The 15,786-nt window shown below is 43.3% G+C and overlaps 1 protein-coding gene across 1 annotated transcript in view; it reads right to left on the reverse strand.

Moving 5' to 3' along the window:
* The window catches only part of il1rapl2 (interleukin 1 receptor accessory protein-like 2), a 486,775-nt gene that overhangs the window by 403,478 nt on the left and 67,511 nt on the right, over positions 1 to 15,786 (reverse strand). The window lies entirely within an intron of this gene.

The following is a 15,786-nucleotide window of genomic DNA, read 5'->3' on the forward strand; positions in this document are numbered from 1 at the left end:
CCTGATTGATATGATTTGTTTCAGTTCTGCTGTATTGATTGGATAACATGACAGGGGATTTGTCAAGATGTGACACAACACACACACACAACACACACGCACGCATGCACATCCGCACGCACGCACACACACACACACACTAACACACGCACACACACATTCACCAGGCTGTGCTGCTGATGGGGATGATAGAAGCTGCTTCATCCCCTGCTCTTATTGCTTCCTCTGTCTGTACCTCTGTCCTCAGGCTGTGTCTGGACTGACATCTCAAGTTCATTAAGAGAAAACAAATAACATTCTGTGATTGGTTTTAATGCTCTGCCTCTGGTGCCTGGAAAATACTGATGCAAAGAACTTCAGCAACACAAGTTAAAAATAAAAATGGTAAATATGTTGTATAAGTCACACTGGTCAATACGTCTATATTGTATTAAATATAACATTTATTGTTGTGGTCTTGTTAATGAAGCGGTGTTGAAGGATTGTCTACATACAAACCTAACGCCTTCAACCATTTCACAGAGATCCCCCCGCTGGTGTTACATTGAAGAGTTTTTTTCTATTAAACCAGCACTCTATAATGTTTATTTCCTTGATATAATATCAGTTTTTCAGCGCTAACTGAGTGCCACTTGACTGACCCTCCTCTCTATATATCCAGCATGCTTTGCACAGCAAAGCAACAGCTCGCCTCTGAACGCCTTCTTCTGGGGGAAATAATGAAAAAAGATAGAAAATCTCCTTCTGCATCTCAGACTGGTATAGTGGTTAGACCGGCAAACAGAATACAAACAAAAAGAAATGATCAGAGTGTCTTATAAACCAAACTTTAAGGTAAAAAGAAATACATACAATATGACTGAGTTAAAAGGAAGAGTTCACATTTTATCTGTATCAGATTTAATTTACACTTGAAGAGTACACCGAAGGCTTTGAAACATAAACAGACTACTTGTATTATTCAGCGCTCCCCCGTGGGCTGAGAATCGTCTGTTACTACTCAGTATGGTCAACCACTCCTTCTGCATGTTTTGACCTATAACAGATCTTTAAACGTATGTATGTTCTATTACTCGACTGCCCTCAACTATCATGCATCTTACCTCGGGGCAGCACATCTAAAGGCTGATTTATACTTCTGCATCAAATTGACAGCCTAGCCTACGGCGTAGCTCCCGTACCTAAGCAGAGGCATACGCACGTAGCTGACGAGCACCTCCTCCAAAATGTAACTACGTGTAGAATCCATGCGGTCCGCAAGACCTGTATTTGGTCTGATCAGTGGCTTGTATTTCCTGCATTTCCAGCACTTCTGGGATCCCCCGCTCATCGGCCGCACATCGTCATGTATTTCATCTCCTCCTCTGTATTCTTCATGTAATCATGTCTGTATGATAAACAGCAACATGTATCAGCTGTAGATTAACATAACACGCTCTGAATCTCTGTGGAAAAGTAAACAGAGATCGTAGCGGGGCTGGAAGGAGGCGACCGCCTATCAGAGAGACCACACTGCCCTCAAGCAGCGGAGTATTGCTGCGCGACACGGACACATCGATGCACAAGTATGTAGTGCTCATGTCTGCGTCAGCCCCTGATGTGTAGGGGCGATGCAGAAGTATAAACCAGCCTAAAAACTGTGCTGTGTTTTGTGAATTTGCACCTCAGGTCGGGTCACAGCCGACATCTTCCACACATCAACTCTAAATATGGAAGAGCTCACTGCTGGGTGATAAAAGATCTGCCACAGGGTTAGTTAGTTACAAGGAGAAAGAAGCTCTGTTAGATACAGTAGCTGTTATCCATCAATGCAGATAGCTGTGATTAAAACATAAGGTGACGGGGGGATAAGTCTGCAAACCCTAGTGCTTCGAGGCTATCTGGTTCGTGTATACTTTGAGCTCATCCTGTGGGTGGTCATGTGTTCCCTCCAGCTAATAACAGCACTGGGGTCAGGATCAGGATGTATGAAACCTTAGCAGCTACATTATGTCATGGTCACTCACCCATTGAGGAGGCTGGAGAGGACATGCATGAATCCAGTGTAGGGCTGAGGTGTAGGTTTGTTTGTGCGTTTGACATGACCGCTATGACACAGCCTTCACATGATGTCTGTTTTTTGATTCTGCCCACTCTCTCCATTCACAATTCTTTCATCAGTTCCTCTCTTTACTCAGGCTATCTGGACGCTGTCTTCACAAACAGCTTGTAACAAACCCTCCTCATATTGCTGCTCTTTATAATAAACATGATTTCACCTCTGAGACCAGGTCTGAGCAGCTCGGGGCCGGCAGGGAGGGAGGGAGGGAGGGAGGGAGGGGTCAACATTCCCACTTGGCTATCTCTGAAGCTGTCAACCATGCTGTTGGATACCCGGGTTGTGGAAACAGAAGACATTTCACAGGTGAATACACCCTCAAACACGTAGAGCGAGAGAGGCTCCAAGGGAATGTCAAGGGTGAGGGAGAGAAAGGGAAGCTGGGGAAAGAGTTTCAGTGCTCATGTAAAAATCAACAAACATTCTCTTTCAGCCATCGACAGCATGTTGAGCCCAGAATCTCCAGGTAGTTACTCACCAGCTCTGCATGGCTGCCAACAAATTGGAATACCATTACAGTCGAACCACACACACACACACACACACACACACACACACACACACACACAGAAGAAATATACAGCATGACAAACCAGTCTGCAGTGCCAGTAATGAAGCACACATGCTCATGCAGGCGTACTGTATGCGTGTGTGTGTGGACTCTACAGCAGAGAAGGGTCTGTCGTCATTTTCCATCCCCTCCCTCTCTGTTAGTGTCAACAGTCATCCCACAGTCCTCTCTCTCTCTCTCTCTCTCTCTCTCTCTCTCTCTCTCTCTCTGTCATTCATTCCTTCTCTCAATCCGTCTTTTTAATGCCAGCAGTTACCCGCATCTTTTCCCCCCCGGCTCTCGGACAAGCAGCGGATGAGATGGGGTCGGCGTGATTTGTTTCACCCAGCATCCTGCCGATGGAGCTGGTTTGATTTGTAACATCGTCTGACCCTCTTGCCATGCGATGGAGTGCCTCTGATTTGTGACCGGCTCTGTCTCTCTGTCTCTCTGCTGTTGTGTGTTTGATTTGTGCAGCTCTCCGGTCCTCCAGCTTGAGAGGAGGACCGGGTGTCCTGCAGTAACTAAGCATCTCCCTTTTTTCCCCCTTCCAGGTCAAAGATGAGTTCTTCATGCAGCACAGAATCAAATCAGACACAGCTTAAAAGAATTAACTGACTGGGACCCTTCCCTCTGTCTGCCTGTCTACCTTCAGATCTAAGACATTTGCATATTGCATTCCAACAGCTGACATTTGGATGACAAACTAACATTGTTTGCCGTCTCACTCCAGCCCATGAATTAGATTTACTCTGCTTATAAAAGACAATGGCTGCTAAATGCCATATCTCTCTGTGACTGAGGTTGTGTGTGCATGAGTGTATTTATGTGCACAGCCTGGTTATTGTCCATAACAACGCCTTTCTGTCTCCCGGATGTCTCTGCAAGAAAATGAAAACGCCAATCTCCCTTTGTCTTTCCTTCATCGTTCCTCCCACCCTCGCCACCCTTCTCCGGGACTTCTCCTCGCAGTAAACATGCAGACTTGTGCGCGTTGATTTGCTTTGAGCTAATACCGCGCTTATTTACCAAGCACACTTATTCACTGTGACCTTTAAGGAGGAGGAGAGAGGGATGATCTAATGAGGTGGACGGGCGGCTCAGAGATGGAGGGAGAAGAAGACAGAGGTGAGAAGAGATGCTATAAGATTTCATCCATGTGTGTGTGAGTGTGTGTGTGTGTGTGCGTGTCTGTGTGTGTTATCAGGCCTATTTTCATTCACTGACATTTAGCTGCCAAACACCAACTGTCCCCTCCTATTCAGCTCAGCCGGCTCAGAGGCCAGAGGGAGCAGCGAGCTACAACTCCTCTCCTGGAGCTGCTTTCACCAACACACCAGGTAATTGTTTGTTTTTAGACTTCATTATATCAGTTGGAGGAGCATCATGGGGTTTCAATACGGCTACAACTGAACTCCTGTTTCAGGTGGCTAATAGAAGTAATGTGAAACGTTGACTCTGAGAGAGAGTATGGGATTATCTTCACTACATACATAACTTGTACTTGTTGACATGCAGTTAAAAACACGTAAACAGTCCACAAAGGTGTATCTGACACCGTATGTTATAGTCAGGCAGTGCTTATAACTACACCAGTGTTTATTATTTACCTTGACATGTTTGGAGTACAAACTTCGGACAACAGGGGGGTGGTCGTCCTGCCACTTCAGGTAGGACGACCAAATGTCAATAAATCAGCTGACAGACAAGTCACAACAACGTCACAACAACATTACGTGACTCTTCTGAAGAAGACTGCAGGAAGTCTGTAGTGAAAACATGTAAGAATGAAAGAAACACACTGATCTAGTTACAAGAACTGTCTCACTACACTACCAGTCAAAAGTTTGGACACACCCTCATCAAGGGTTTGTATTTATTCTAATTATTGTAAACACTGTAGATTCATACTGAAGACATCAAAACTATGAAAGAACATATATGGAATTATTTAACCCTCCTGTTATGTTGCGGGTCAAATTGACCCTTTTTAAAGTCTATTTTAGGCAATATATGCCTTACAAACCAGCTAAATGCAGCATAAAAATCTGGGCAGCATGTGACAGAAGAGGTGTCTTGTGTTAATTTATCAACATCACTTTATTAAATAAAAAATTCAAAATGTAAAATAAAATGAACAAAAATCTATGTCATAAAAAAACTATTGCATTTATATTTAGGGCTTTCCAATGTACATTAAAAAACAGTTTTAACATTCATTTTAATGAAAACAAGTGAGTTATCCTCTTTGAACCATGATCTGTGAGAGTAAAAGAACAATAATGGACTAAATCTTGATTTAAATGGTAAGTAATGGAGTTAAAATTAGCTTTAAAAAAAATGTGTATTGGGATTTTTGGGGTTCTGACACTTTTGGATAATTGAATATGCCCCGGGTCAAATTGACCCAGGAACATTATTGCTGTTCCAGAGAAACGAACATAGCAGGAGGGTTAATGAACAACAAAGTATTAAACAAAGCAGAATATGTTTTATATTTTAGATTCTGTGACGTTTCTAATTAACATGAGCCTTGTCAAGAGTTCATTTGTAGAATGACTTGCCTTCTTAATGTGTTTGAGACCATCAGTTGTGTTGTTCAGAGATAGGGTTAGTACACAATGGATAGCACTATTTGACTACTGTTGTAATCCAGATTATGGTAAAACCAGATTATTTCATAGTTTTGATGTCTTCAGTATTAATCTACAATGTTGAAAATAATCAAAATAAGTAAAAACCATTGAATGAGAAGGTGTGTCCAAACTTTTGACTGGTAGTGTACAGTCTTCCTTAACTTAAAGATTCCAACATGTCCAAATTGTAAAATCAGGTAAATATCTTCTAAGATCTCTAAACTGAAGAGTGTCTTCTTGTGACGATTTCAGAGGTCGAATTTATGCAGAGTGGAGTTTGTTCACAACGTTATGAAACTTTTTTTCTTCTTCGTTTACGTTCAACCACAGGCAGTCAACTCTGAAATGAATTTAACTGTAACAAATAGACCAAAGCCTTATGCTTCTGTGTCCAATTGATGCTGTAGGTCTGCATAGCCCTGTTCCTACACAGAGGCCTACACCTGAAGCCTGACATGCACATCCTGCAAAATGTAACTATGCATAGAAGTGAGGCTGACTGCAGGCCCTGTGATTGGTCTGCTGGGCATCATCATATTTCCTGCATTTACAACATTTCCAGAATCAGCATACCTCAGCCATGCATCGGTCACACTTCCATCTTCTCAGACATTACATCTCTATTCTTCCTTTTAATAATTTCTGCGTGATCATCAGCAACATTTAAAAGCTACAATTTAGCATAACATGCTCAGATTTGCTGTAGTTGACTGTGAAAAAGCAAGCAGAAAACACTGCGGGCCGGAAACAGGTGATCTGACTTGCATAGAAGTCAGACTGCCTACAAGTGTATGGGAGGTAGAACCTTCAGTTATCAGGCCCCTCTCTTTTGGAATCATCTACCAGTCAGGATCCGGGAGGCAGACACCCTCTCTACTTTTAAGATTAGGCTTCAAACTTTCCTTTTGATAAAGCTTATAGTTAGAGCTGTCTATCTCACCCCCTTCCCCCCTTTCCCCCTCATCACTTACTTTAACTCTCCCTGTCCCATTAAAGTTACTAACCATAGACCTTTCTGGAGTCCCTGAGCTCCCTTGTCTCGTAGGTTCCTCTGAGCTGCCGTAGACGTCCTCCTGCTGCAGACGTTCCAGACTCCAGTTGATACGGACGTGCTGGACTCCAGCGGCAACAGCTACTACTACTCGTGTCATCACTAACCCTGCTCCCTCTCTCTCTTTTTCTCCTCTATCCCTCTTTCCAGACCCAACATGGTCTCAGCAGATGGCTGTCTAACATGAGTATGGTCCTGCTTGAGGTTTCTGCCTGTTAAAGGAAGTTTGTCCTCTCCACTGTAACTAGCTAAATACTGCGAGGTGCAATGCTCATGGTGGATTAAGGTGGGGTCAGACTGAGTCTTGGTGTTGGGTCTCATAATTTGACATAGAGTGGTCTAGACCTGCTCTGTTTGTAAAAGCGTCTTGAAATAAGGTTTGTTGTGATTTGGCGCTATACAAATAAAGATTGATTGATGGATTGATTGATTGAAGTGTTTCTGCAGACTATTGCAGAGCAACGCTGACACATCAGTATGATGTATGAAGTGCTCACGAAGGTGTCCCCTATTACTGCCTAGAGTCAACGCAAAAGTATGAACGAGGCTTAAGCTTAACATAAATTTGAACACAAATATGCTCCATAAAGGGTCAAAGGTCATTTAAAGGCTGAGCTCTTTCAACACAAAGTCACTGTCTTAAATGTTTGGCCACTGCACATTCAGTATCTGGCAGAAGAACAAACAGCCAGCACACCAACTTTACAAATAAATGATGATTAATGAATGATCAGTGAACCCTCTGAGTCTCCAGTCCTCACACCAGCTAACAGGCTCAGCCCTCCTCTGTGTAGTTTAAGAAAACACCTGCAGTTTCTCCTCTCTGATTATAACTTGACAATGAAGGAGTACATAGTTAAAAGTAGAGGTGCTGCTATCTGGTGGAAGCCTTACGCAGCCGGTGGTGGTGAAAATAGGTTTTCATATTTAGCAGCTAGCATCACTTCTGCAGTGACACCAGAAGAATGTGGGACCAGGGAGAAAATGCCTCCGTTGGACCTAATAATGTCGCTTCACTCAAGGAGACAAGATGTCACACACATAGACACACACACATACACACTGGAAAACACACGGGGATAATTAGCAGGTGTGAATAGAGGGCAGCAGGCAAGAAAAGGTAGAGAGAAAGAGATGGAGAGGTAATTGGTGCACCTGTCTGTGAGGTAAAAGACAGCTTTATCCAGATACACACACACACACACACACACACACACACACACACACACACACACTGAGAGAGAGACACAAAAGGACACATGTAGACAGAGACACTGACATGCCTACATGGACAAACCCCAAAAAGTGTAAGAACGTGTGGGGGTTATAGAGACAGAGACAGAGAGCGAGACAATGCCCCGCAGCACCATCATTAAATAGTTCACACTTTGGCAGCCAAATGTGACAGCCCGCAGCCAAATTTAGTCTTTTTCAAAACACTTTCTGTTGGCTACTGATGCAAAATATTCACTTCCTGTCTGCTTTTAATTGGGTTTGGACAAATTGTTAGTCGAGAGCAACTTTACTCTGAGAACATTCATTACCTACGACTTCATTAGAGACTTGTTTTCAGAGGGAGTGGAGGGAGTCTGAATTTTTAGGAGGGAGACAACTTATAGCTGCTACTGCAAGAACTTTAAATCAGGATGTAAAATGACTTGTGCAAACTGGTATATGCAAAGGTTTAAAGGGCGCATTATTTACAAATAACTTTATTCACGGATGTGGAATTCAAGCAATGCTTTGTTGCATTATATGTTGTGAATGAGAACATTAGGTTTGCCTCCGTCAGGGTCAGGTCTCACCCTGGAGGGAGTCTATTTGGCAAGCCATCAGCTGATCAGACTGTATCCTGCTGATTATCCAGCTACCAAATAAATATACAAACAAGTTGACCCTGACGTTTGTATCCAAAGATGTTTTTATTGATTGATTTATTCAGGATTCAGTATTGACAGCTGGTAGCGCTTCCATGGTAAAGATATTCTTACTGGTTACATTACAGGTCGAATTACAGAAGTGTTTTCTGTGGTCATGTTAAACAGAAGAGCAGCGCCTGTGTAAGCTCCTCTTCATGTCTGTTTACCTCAATTTGTTCAAAGTCTGTTTGACTCAGCCCCTGTGTGTTTAACCATAGACTGTATAAATAATGGACGTAGTATCCGTGACGTCACCCATCTGTTCCTGAGCGCTGTTTGAAGCCAAATGTCGGGGGAAGCCATATTGGAAATGTTGAACTCAACCAGTCAAAGTGTGACATAAAGAGGTGGGGTTTGAGCCTCCTCGCCAACAGCTATGTGTTCCCGCCTGTCATTCAAGTCAGTCATGTCCTTATTTGGGCAAAACTTGTAATTTTAATATCTCCTGAACTGTCGTGTTAGAAAAAAATTCACCCCCCGTACAGTGTGTGCCGATAGAGAAATGAGCTACATAGACCGAAGCTGTTTTTTGAACCAGGCTGTAAACATGTTTATTAATGCTGGAAGGATTGTCTTCTTTGAATGGGTGTGTATGTGGTTTCCTGTGTTTCTGCAGCCAGCCTCAAGTGGATCCTCAACAAACTGCAGTTTATAACATTTCCGCATGGGCTACATATTTTGACACCACAAGTTGCCGCTTGGTTCTAACATCATCGCTAATTTCAACTCTGTCCTCTTTCCTTTGTCGTTTACTGGTCAGCCATTAATAACCAATCTCTCCAGTCACACTAAAAATGTCCTCCATGTTGGCTACAGTGTTGTGCCAGTTCACACAAAAAATGAACTATTTCAAGTTCAGCCTCCTTTACTTAATCTCCAGCCCTTAATCACTGACATTTACTAAACAACATGAATTACTGTATTCCACTGTAGAATCATAGGCAGGTATTAAGAGTAAAAGACAAGAAAATCTGCAGCTATGAAAACTTAGAAACACACGTCTAACTCTCCGACCTGTCAGCTGAATATTTGGATAAAGGATCCGACTTGAGCGCCCCCATACATGGGGACAATCCTTTAAAATGAAAGAGCTGAGGGTAAAGAAACACTGAACAAACATTAAAGTCAACTATTCTTCATTCTCAGAAAGTTACACCTCCTTAAACCAAACCAGCTTGTTGGGGTCTGTCCTGATTCGTTCATAAACTCCTTCAAATGTTCAAACAGCTGCTTCACAGGTACGCTCACTACATCTGGATTTCTAGACACATAAGCCATGCTGAATGTGTTGGGTGCTGTGATCCTGACTTCAGCTGCCGTAAACACAGCAATCGGTTACTCTCAGTGACTCTTGATACTTCTCGGATCCTCCTGGAGTGTGAGCGGTCGTTCTCTGCCTCCAGACTGGACAGCATTCATGTTCCCGTTCACGAGCTGCAAACTGAGCGTGTTCATTCTAACACTGGTTAGCTATAGATGCTATCGGACTGTAGGGTTTCTGTCTGATTGTCAACAGGTGAAGTGAAATGATTATGTGTTCAGGTTGTCATATATTATTGAAGGTAATGTCTTTCTTGACAGGTTAACAGATAACATAATTATATCTCTGATGAAGTGTGCCTCTGTACCTCTGTCTAAAACTGAAGAGAAACAAAGATCTGATCATAGACGAGACCATTTAATTGCCCGTTAACTGTTTGGAGGTTTGATCGTAATTAATAAAGTTCTTGTTGAATCTTTCCAGACCACAATGATGTCAATGAAATGTGTGGTCAAAGTGCAAACAGCCAATTTGTATCCTCATTTCACTCGGGGAGGTAAGAGGGTCTGTGTGGAGGAAGCCTAATTTGTCTTTAACAAATTCTACAAGCTTGTCCCTCCCAGTGATAGAATCACTAACGCACCAACACACAGCGTGCATATGATAAATTGGCTGCATATAAATTCACTGGGAAGACAATGTGTCTTTGTTTCATAATATTCTGGCATGGAATCACACACACACAAGCACACACACACACACACACACTCACACACAGTAGCATGAAAGCTTGAATCCTGCGTACACACATGCGCGTACACACAGACAGGATGATTTGTCTGCTGCCAGATTCACACTCGATGTTAATTTGTTACAGAATGAGTTGTAATCCTTCAAAGTTTTTAAACGTGTGTGTGTGTGTGTGTGTGTGTGTGTGTGTGTGTGTGTGTGTGTGTGTGTGTGTGTGTGTGTGAGCCTCTTCACGGGAATTAATCGCAGGTGTGTGTGAGCACGTTTGAGTAGTTCAAGCAATTTGAGAAACATGTTGCAGGACGACCTGTGGCCATGAACTTTTTCACATATCCAACCTGTGTGTGTGTGTGGTGTGTGTATCTGTGTGTGTGTGTGTGTGTGTGTGTGTGTGTGTGTGTGTGTGTGTGTGTGTGTGTGTGTGTGTGTGTGTGTGTGTGTGTGTGTGTGTGTGTGTGTGTGTGTGTGTGTGTGTATATAGATATAGCTTGAATAAAGCGATGGCTGGGCAGACGGATGGACGGATTTGCGGACTGATACTTTGTCCCTCTGGAGAAGTTGGATCTGCAGCACAGTTCAGCCTCTTTGTCCAGTTTGAATTGTTGCCCATCCATCCATGTGCACCCTCCCTCTGTGTGGTTTATCTCCACACATTTGTTCTAACACACTTTGAAACCAAGTCAGGTAGAGAGTAAGAAATAGCTCCAGCCTAAAAAAGTGACCTGATAAAATTACACAAATGCCGAGCATGAAGAGCAGCAGAGCCACCGAGCAGCGCCCTGGAGGAGATAAGCAGCATGAAATGCAAATAATACGTCTCATATTTGGGTCAGTGATGATCTTAAAATACTCTTTAAAGAAACTATGCATGGTCGGGTTGTGATGCAGGAAGGTTGCATACAGGAACTGTGAATATTTAAAGGAGGACCTCGCCTCCAGGCTGAGCGACACCTCACATCATAGGTCCATTATTCTTCTTCAATTCAATTACATCAACATTTGGTTCAGACACAATTTTTCACATGTAATAATTCTGGTGACTTCCCTTTAATCTTGCATGTTAGTCAGGTTAACGTTTTAACCAGTGAAGAGCTGTCTTTATGACCGATAACCTACAGTCATTGCTCAGCCTCAGCTGGACTTCTGGTGCTTTTGAGTAACTGTTAGCATGCAAGACCCTAAAATACAAGACTACAATTGTTTACCTGCAAACATCAGCAGAATTCAGCCTTAAACAGTGCAGTGAAATCATAAGGCTCAGTTTCACTCTGCATTCTGTTACACTCAAGGCCAAATTCCACCAGATCCGTGTCTGGTCCGTCTCTGATCCGTCACGGCACCGGATCTGATAGGTTTCTATTCTAGTCAATGTGTTAACTTCCACTGGATCCGCTCGATGTGTTCTGGCTGCATCTCTGATCCAGCAGGTCGGTGTGCAACCAATCAGATATGCAAGACTTCTATTGTTGCTGGATGCAGGTGCACGATGCATCAATCTGCACAGAGCAGATGGAGCGGGACAGGAAGTCAGGCACCAAAACAAAATGAAAACATCCGGTTCATTTTTAGAATAAAACACTCTGTGTTATCACCAGATCATATTTCACTTAACTACAACAACAAACCGTCATGATGAGCGGAGCCAGGCCTGGAGTCAACAGGTCAGAGGTTTTCAGAGGACCAGAAAGACAACATGGATGAGGAGAGGAGGAGGAGAATCCTTGATTCAGTGATTTCAGTGATTACTGCTGGAAAAACTGGGTCACATGACTCCAGCTGTCCGGAGGTCCTGCTCCTTTCTGCGTTTTGAAAAATGCAAGCGGTGGCTATTGACAGACGAGAGAGCACAGAGCCGGACCACACTGAATCGAAGACGGACCTGGTCTGGTGGAAGTCCCATGTCACAAAGGGACAGTATCAGTGGTGTAAAAATGAAGCACACAAACACTGAAGTGTCTCTATTTTCAAATATTTTAGAATCAACCAGGAGGATTTAAAAGAAAAGCACAGGCTTACCACCAAATATGTGAATTTATAAATGACCATCATATATTTCTGCAGTGGAAAAACAACTTGTTTTACTCTGAAGGTGTGAACTCATAGAGAATCCTCACCCACCTTTTTTTGTTTTACTTATTCCTGAAACAAAGGCTCTGAAGGTATCTGTTAAAATGTGACTTGAAGTTACAATGATTCTTTCCAAGTTTCTGAGCCAACAGAGAGAGAGACTGCAGGCTTTTCAGCTCTGACAATGGCAGCCAACTGTGCTGCTGATGTGCTAAACGCTCTCAGCAGCCAACTTTTGAAGACGTACACAAAGACACTTCTGGATCTGTGTGTTGGAGCCTGTTTTTGTAAGTGTGTGTGCTTAGATGCATATTCAAAGCCTCCTGCATATTTGAGGTGGATGTGTGTGAGTGAATGTGTTTGGACATGGACCAATCGGCGGCATGGAAATGATGAAGCCCACTCACATCTAAAAAAGGGTGCATGTGTGTGAAAGTGTACCTTCGAGCACCCTCACATGAACACACACACACACACATGCGTACGAATGTGTGATCGAACACACGAGCTCACTGCTACAACATGTAACACACTGACGCAGTAGTGCTGACAACAGGTGTGTGTTTCTTCCCTCACATGCACGGTTGGCACATTCAGTCGGAGCAGAGCACTCCTAGCATGACAATGGAAGATTCCTATGAGGCGTGTGTGCGTTTTCATGTGTGTGTGTCTGATTGTGCCCGGTGTGAAACACAATGCTTGGCTGGCAGCCCGGCAGATTTTAGCAGAAGCCCTGGATCCAGATCACACTCGCACTGGGAGTGAGAACGATTCTGTGGACACACACCCACACAAATACACACGCAGAACACACATGTATGTGAGCACATACAACAGCGTGGGAGGAAAACTTTCTCTTTGTTATATCCTTCTGTTTTCTTTCACACATACAGTCTTTCAGTGCTTCTTCCTTTGTTTCACACTTTTTACTTCCTTGTACTAAGTAGAAGACATTATCAAGAGTTCTACGTTGTGTGCTAATGTAACGAGATCAGTTTGAAGGATATTAAAGATCTGTTCAGGGAGAGCAGGCAGGCCTCTGGGACCTAATTTAATACTTTCTACCTCTTTTGTTTATCATCCTTACAGTCGACTTTCAAAATGGCCATCTCTAATAATGCAACACAGTCTGCACACTGTGGGAAAGTTAGGGGAGTAGAACACATGGTCACGAGTCACAGCTGCTAAAATGTTGGTGCAATAATAATTCATATCTGAAGGACTTTCACTGCTCACACACAGAAGCATTATATCATCACAAAGTGTGTTTATGCCATTTGACTCAGAGTAAGCTGCATAATCCATGAGTCATCTGTGTTGTCTGTGACATGCATGTTGACTCTAGGTGCAATAAGTGACATTCACAGCTACATGTAGTCTGGCTCAGATCTAACAGCCAAATTCCACCAGATCTGTGTCCAGTTTGTCTCCGATCCGTCACAGTACTGGATCTAGTCAAAGTGTTAAGTTCCACTGGATCCACTCCAGTGGAACACCTCCAAAGAGGCATTCTTATCGAACCACTGTTGGCTTCTTTCAATGTGAAGGAGCAACGCCTACAAGCTCCTTCCTGATGTCCAAGCTACTGACTCTCTTTCTGACAGCCAAATTCCACCAGATCTGTGTCCGGCCCATCTCCAATCCATCACAGCACCAGATCTGATAGGTTTCTGCTCTAGTCAATGTGTTAACTTCCACTGGATCCACCTCGTTACGTTCCCTCTGAGTCTCTGATCCAGCAGGTCGGAGCCCTCCGGATCGGATACGCAAGACTTCTATTTTTACTGCATGCCGGAGCACGACGCATCAATCTTAACAGAGCAGATGTAGCGGGACAGGAAGTCAGGCACCAAAACAAAATAAAAACATCCGGTTCATTTTCAGAATCAAACACTCCTGGAGGCCTGGAGTCAACAGGTCAGAGGTTTTCAGAGGACCAGAAAGACAACATGGATGAGAAGAGGAGGAGGAGAATCCTTGATTCAGTGATTACTGCAGGGAAACCTCGGTCACATGACTCCAGCTGTCCGGAGGTCCTGCTCCGCAGAGGATCAGCGACGGACCAGACACGGATCTGGAGGAAGTCCGATGTAAGACCCAGAGAAATGGACCAAGCCATGAATACCAGTGACAAAAACAGGAGCTTCACCTCACAGATCTTTGGAACTTGAGTTTATTTTGAAAGCTGGAGAATAACAAAACACACTCACAGAAAAGAAATGCTTCATGTGGAGTAGTGACTGTGAAATAGCAACTTGATGGACAGTTCCCATGCAGCTAGGGATTTATCTGAAGGCCGGGGTTATTATGGGGACCGAACTGCTCTAGACTGACAGAATTTTTGAGCTCTCAGGACCTCTGGAGGAGTGAGAGGGCCAGACCTGAGGCTTTCTGAAAGAAGTCCTGGGACTCTGCTCTGACCTGGAGATGTTTACTAGCAGGAGAAGATTTCAGAGTTGATTTTTCAAAGTTGGGATTGAAATGTAAAGTTGGGTTTCACTCTCACGTCTTAAACTTTCTGCAGCAGCAAGCCATGGAGGGCCGACTTCCACTGTCAGCTGCAAGAATATAAATCTCAGTGGTCCATGCATCTGACTGACTGAATGACTGACTGACTGACTGACTGACTGAATGGGGGATGCAATGTTACTTTTCTTTATGTACACACAGACAGAAAGAGAAGACAGAAAACAGGGCAAATTAAAGAGAGGCTAATTAGAGAGGCTGAACAAACAGTAACACCTTCAGACACAAGTAGTGTCACCGTTTTTGGCTCGGTGCTTCGTCCTCCATCTGTCAGGTGACCTGAATCCATGTGACTTAAATAGTAGCTTGTTGCTATGCTGTTATAACTAGCTTCCTGAAATCTACAACAAAGCGTTTTCCATCCTGTTACTCGATGGTTTGATCCAAAAATATGTTCTTTTTTAAATAGAATTTAATGTGGTTTTCTGAACTGTGCTGTCCTTTAATCTTGTTCCTAGCTTTTTTAAAATAAGGGACAGTGTTTTGGAGGCATGCATCACTCAGCCTTTGTTATTGTTTACACTAATGCCTGTTGTTATTGAAATTCAACGTTTTGAATTGAGTCTCTACGGTGGCCCTGGACGAGTTTTCAGCTTAAAGTTATCACTACAAAATGAATGCTGATTGTACAAAGAAATGACTGGAATAATGACACCATCTGTGTTTAGACTGCTTCCCATAAATCTCACTTTTACCATGCAAATCTGTCTGCCATCGGGTATGATCTCCCATGAAATAAAGCTTGATATACAGCACAATGGGTGTGCATCAACAATCCCACATCCAAAACAGGCTTAAGGGTACGCTCCTGTTTCCCTCTCAGCTGTTTGTTACCAGAATAACTGTGGAAACTGGACTTGGTGAAGGGATAAAGACCTTGAGGCAAAACCACAGAATGCAAGGAGGGAGAGCAAACTGAGGTTAAACA

The sequence above is a fragment of the Notolabrus celidotus genome, chromosome 8 (assembly GCF_009762535.1).
Source record: "Notolabrus celidotus isolate fNotCel1 chromosome 8, fNotCel1.pri, whole genome shotgun sequence".
Taxonomy (NCBI): Eukaryota; Metazoa; Chordata; class Actinopteri; order Labriformes; family Labridae; genus Notolabrus; species Notolabrus celidotus.